The sequence below is a fragment of the Macaca nemestrina genome, chromosome 2 (assembly GCF_043159975.1).
Source record: "Macaca nemestrina isolate mMacNem1 chromosome 2, mMacNem.hap1, whole genome shotgun sequence".
In the NCBI taxonomy this organism is placed as follows: domain Eukaryota; kingdom Metazoa; phylum Chordata; class Mammalia; order Primates; family Cercopithecidae; genus Macaca; species Macaca nemestrina.
Genome location: NC_092126.1, coordinates 79,431,074 through 79,436,804, shown reverse-complemented (window position 1 = coordinate 79,436,804; position 5,731 = coordinate 79,431,074). Strand labels below are relative to the sequence as shown.

Here is a 5,731-nt window from a genome sequence, read left to right as displayed (position 1 = left end):
CAGTCAGGAAACAGCAGATGCTGGAGAGAATGTGGAGAAATAGGAACACTTTTACACTGTTAGTGGAAGTGTAAATTAGTTCCACCATTGTGGAAGACAGTGCGGAGATTTCTCAAGGATCTTGAACCAGAAATACCATTTGATCTGGCAATCTCACTACTGGGTGTACATCCAAAGGATTATAAATCATTCTACTATAAAGACACATGCACACATATGTTTATTGCAGCACTATTCACAATAGTGAAGACTTGGAACCAACCCAAATGCCCATTAATGATAGACCAGATAATGAAAATGTGGCACATATACACCATGGAATGCTATACAGCCATAGAAAAAGATGAGTTTGTGCCCTTTGCAGGAACATGGATGGAGCTGGAAGCCATAATTCTCAGCAAACTACACAGGAACGGAAAACAAAACATTGCATGTTTTCACTCATAAGTGGGAGTTGAACAATGAGAACACATGGACACAGGGAGGGGAACATCACGCACCAGGGCCTGTTGTGGGGTGAAGGGCTTGGGGAGGGATAGCATTAGGAGAAATACCTAAGGTAGATGATGGGTTGATGGGTGTAGCAAACCACCATGGCATATGTATATGCCTATGTAACAAACCTGCACATGCTGCACATGTATCCCAGAACTTCAAGTATAATTAAAAAAAAAAAAAGAGAGAGAGAAAATTAGTATCATGGTTAAAATTCTATGGAGTTTAGTCACTGAAAGTAGGCATTAACAGAGTTTTCTCATATACTAGCAATGTTATTCACCTTAAATTCTTCCTGCTTATAAACATATATTTAGCTGGTAAAAATTCATAAAGCTGTTTAATATTTCTGTACTTTCTGCATAAATTTTATATGTCAATAAAAATTTTAACAAGGAATAATGAACAAAACCAAATAAAAAGTGATCAGTTAAGAAGGGTTTTGGTAGCATGAGTATGACTGTCTGGATTTTGGTTTGAATGACTTGGATTGATACTACTACTTAGAGGGAAAAATCAGAAATTGAAGTAGATGCAAAAGTAAAATGATTGGTTTCATTTTGGACATATATTATTTTCAGGAGCCTATGGGGCAGCTAATGAAAAATACAGAAGTCTGAATAGCAGGAGGAAGCTCTGGGTAAGCTTGAGGATGCTAACAACATTTTAAAAGAAATAGAAACATTGGGAAAAGTATGTGTTGACAGATAATGTAATTTATGTTGTTTTAAAATTTTACATTTCAGATGTCAGCAATATATTCAAGTAGTGATAAACAGAAGAAGATGTGAAGAAGTCAATGATAGGGTGGTAGATATAGTTACCTTATTGCGTTACCTGAAATCATTGTTTCTTGGGGGTAATATTATATGTAGAACATGGTTCAGTAGAACAAAAGTGTTATTCATTCTTGGGTTTTGGAAAATAACTATTATTAATCATATAGAAAAAAAGACATACCAAGTATTAAGCCATTTTTTTGGGAATAACCGCCTAAACATTTTTGGGGGAGAAAGCAGTAATCATCATTATCTCACATTCTATATACTGACTAAGCTTGAAAATTGAGGGAAAACTGTGGTGTTTGATAAAGAATAATTCAATATTACATTAATATTATTGTCTTTTAAATAACCATAACACAAACTTAAAGCAAATAATATGTGTAGTGGATTAAGTGCACTAAATAATTTGAATAACTCAACATAAGTAATAAAATGTTGAGCTTAAGAGTAGCAAATAAAGGAGTGACATAAAAAAAGAAAAAGGTATGTTTATGAAAATGCTCATTATAGAATTACAACACTGAGTATTTGGAACTTAAATTATTAATAAAAAGGCATAAGAAATGTTACGCTGCATCCACTAGATGGAGTGTGATGCAACCATTTTAAAAAGTTATGAATTAGTATAGAAATTGTATGCAATATGTTAGCTTAAAAGTATAAATTTAGTTAAAAATGCACATATGCAAGAAATAAAACATGCAAGTATTAGAATTATAGATAAATGCTTTCCTATCCTGTTTTTTCTCTATTTTACCAAAGTGTTTTAGTGTGAAAAAATAATTTATATTACAAATATAATTATATATAAAGAACCAATAATTTTTCACAAAAGCTATCTGTTTATAAATAAAATGCTTCTGAAACTAGACATTAGCTAAACAAATGCCAAAGATTATATTAATGGCATTACTGCTGATATATTACTTAGTATAAGTTAAATTTTGTACTAAAACTCAAAATGTAAAATGGCTAAAATATACTTTTTATTTCTTGCAGTGTATCTGGACTTACCTGGTGACTGTGGCAATGGACAGTCATTCAGAAATCAGGCTCTGGGAGGCTTTGCTTTCTTCAGTAAATGCCTTCTAAGGTCTTTTGGGAATCTTCTCCATTCCAGCTAATGAGAAAAAGAGAGTATTTTGGGTCCCTTCTGGAAATGGTACAATTATTTTTGGAAATGTTACTTTCTGTATCTATTTCTGTGTAAAGAATCACTCCAACACTCCATGTCCTAAAACAACTACAATGTTTCCCCCGAAACACACAATTTCATGATTTGATTGAGTTGATCTTCTGCTTGATTTGGCTAAGTTAGTGGCTGCATTCAGCTGATGGATCAGATGGGACCTGGTCAAGTACTCTTTCATTTTAGGCTTTGCTTTTCTATGCCTACGCTTTTCATTGCTTTTCTATGCCTATGCTTTGGAGAAGCCTAAAATGAAAGACTAAAATGCAGGTGGAAGGTGGAGGATGCAAACAGAAGCTGCAAGATCCGTAAGACCCACCTCAGAGATCACAGCATTATTTCTGTCATACTCTATTGCTCAAAACAAGTCCCAAGGCCAGTCTGAATTAAAAGAGGTTGGAAATGAGCTCCATCTTTTGATATCAAGAGTTGTAAAGTTACCTCGTAAAGCAATGGAGATAGACAGAGATATAATTCACTAGGAGGCATTGTTGTAACAATGTAGCACACATCATTTAGAACTGAGATATATGGCTATACTTATGTAGAAGTGAGAGTAAGAAATTGAGTCTGACTCTGTGCCCAGGAAGACATTATCTATTTTAATGAGCCACAGACACTATCTTTTACAGTATCATAGGTAAACATGTTTTTGTTTGTTTTTACTTTTGAACTGTGTTAAGACTTTAACAAAATCTAATGAATAACTACGTTGAAGGTTAGTATTAAGTTCTAGTATTACATTCAAGCTTTCACTTGTAGGAAAGCCTCTTGATATTATAATTCTCTCCATTCGACTATAGTATGCTTGTTTTGTTTGCCAACCCAGTCTGGGCTTGATAAATTTAAGTTCCACCGCATCTAGTATGCCATGGTAGTGGCCAGAAACTCTAGGCAAATACACGGGTGAGATGTAGGGAAATAGAAACCAAAGAAGTACAGTCAACCTTAAGTCATAGTTAGGGTAGTAACTTAAAACCTCTTCTATGTCATGCTGAGGGATTTGTAGGTTATCACCTTGAAGGTGTTGATATAGTTTGGTTGTGTCCCCACCTAAATCTCATCTTGAATTATACTTCCTATTATCCCCACATGTCCTGGGAGGGACCCACTGGAAAGTAATCGGATCATGATGACTCTTTCCCGCATGCTGTTCTCATGATAGTAGAAGAGTCTCATGAGATCTGGTGGTTTTATAGGTGTCTGGCATTTCCCCTCTGGCACTCATTCTCCTGTCACCCTGTGAAGAGGTGCCTTCTGCCATGGTTAGAAGTTTCCTGAGAACTCCCCAGCCATGCTGAACTGTGAGTCAATGAAACTTCATTCCTTTATAAATTACCCAGTCTCGGGTACTTCTTCACAGTAGCGTGAGAATGGACTAATAACGGTGTATACTCTTGATACATTTTGAAGGAGAGGAAGAATGTAAGTAGTGTTATATTTTAAAAGGGTAAATATGGTTGCAATAAAGAAAGTATCTTTCCGGGATAAGTGATTGAAGAGAAGTAATTAGATTGCATGCGATTAATGTCTGAATGAGTCAAGGAGGAAAGAGAAGATAGATTAAAGAGAATATTTGAATTACACTTGACATAACTTGATTGCTCTTGATGAGCAGGAAGATGGAGAAGGGATAGGCCTCACTTTTTACAGGTTGTGCCTTTTAAAGACATTTGAGTAAAAGGAAACTGGAGATTGAAATGCAGCTCTTGTTTAATTTGCCAGTCCCTGAGTCCTGTTACAACTATATATTCAAACAGAAGCTGTGTTGTCTCCTAAAATATCCATCCAAGTGGGGCATCTATTTTTAATGTATTCACCAATAGAATATCTTTTTCAAGTTTCAACATCTAGAGAAGTACTATTTTTCAAAACTGCAGAAAACTGCTGCTTAACCTGGAAGTAGTTTTGGCTGAGGAAGTTAAGAATAATACTTGGGTTTATAACTTGAGTTATTGGGTCAAGTTTTAGAGTTTTGTGTCTCAATATGTAGTCCTTGGGACAAGAGCATCAGCATTGTTAGGTAACTTATTAAAAATATAAAATATTCAATCAGAATACTCAATTAGACTATGCATTTTAACAAGATCAATAGGTAATTTATATTAATATATATGTTACAGTTTGGGAAGCACTGCATTAAAGATAATGAATGAATGCCTCAGAATTTGGTTATTAGGGAGTATTCCTCCATGGGCCTGGCCAGAAGATACTCCAGTTATAGGTGAAAGCCATGGGTCGCCTCATCCAGTGGGTTCTTGCTATATCTGTAGAAGGCTCAGAGGAAGCAGGGACCTTTCCAAAGCTGTGAAATAAGTAAAATAAAAGGAGGAGGGATTTTATAAGCAGATGGGAATAAAAATTTTATAAACTGCATTTTTCTATTTCTATGTTGGCGTAGCTCAGTGGGGGATAAAGAAAATGCAAGACATATAAGGATATACTAATTTCCTAGGGAAAGGTAATAAGAAAATATCAAAAACTAGGTGGCTTAAAACAACATACATTTATTCTTTCACATCTGTGGAGGCTAGAAATCCAAAATCAAGGTATTGGCAGGGCCATGCTTTCTTTGAAGGCTCTAGAGGAGGATCTTGCCCTGAATTTTCTTGTTTTTGGTGGTTTATTGGCAATTCTTGGCTTGTAGGAACACTGCTCCCATCATATGGTCACCTTCTCCCTGTATGTCTTCACGTTGTCTTCCCTCAATTCATGTCTGTCTTTGTATCCAAATTTACCCCTTTAATAAAGACAACAGTCATATTGAATTAGGACCCACTCTAATGACCTCATTGTAACTAACTACATTAGCAACAATCCTATTTCTAAATCCGGCCAATTTCTCAGGTACTGGGGACTGGGACTTCAACATCTCTTTTAAGGGACACAATTCAACCTATAACAGAGAATAAATAATTATCACAAATTTGTTTAAATAATATTTTAGGAACTCTCTGATAATGTATCAGAAAATCTCCATAGTAATACAGAAAATCATATTGTAACTGGAAAAAAGTATCAGTCTAAATCTAGTATTAAAATAATATGAGTAGAAAAACATGAAACCTATAAATAAAGGATCAATTAAATTATAAAATAAAAAAAGAATAAGAATAGTAAGGTTATAAAATTTTAGGACAGGACACACATACACATATCTTAAAGGTAGAGTAGAACCAAGCTCTTAAGTTCAATGTACATTTAGACTCCTAGGCTGTAAGTCCTCGACAATTGCTTCTATGTCTAACTCTGTTTCTTTCCA

The 5,731-nt window shown here is 34.8% G+C and overlaps 1 long non-coding RNA gene across 1 annotated transcript; it reads right to left on the bottom strand.

Annotated features, from left to right (window-relative positions):
* Positions 1–565: 565 nt before the first annotated feature.
* Positions 566–5,205, bottom strand: LOC105466275 (uncharacterized). Its single transcript, XR_978075.3, has 3 exons — positions 4,975–5,205; positions 2,295–2,400; positions 566–651 (listed from the first exon to the last, which is right to left on the bottom strand). It is a non-coding gene; the product is annotated as an uncharacterized lncRNA (long non-coding RNA).
* Between the last annotated feature and the right edge of the window lie 526 nt (positions 5,206–5,731).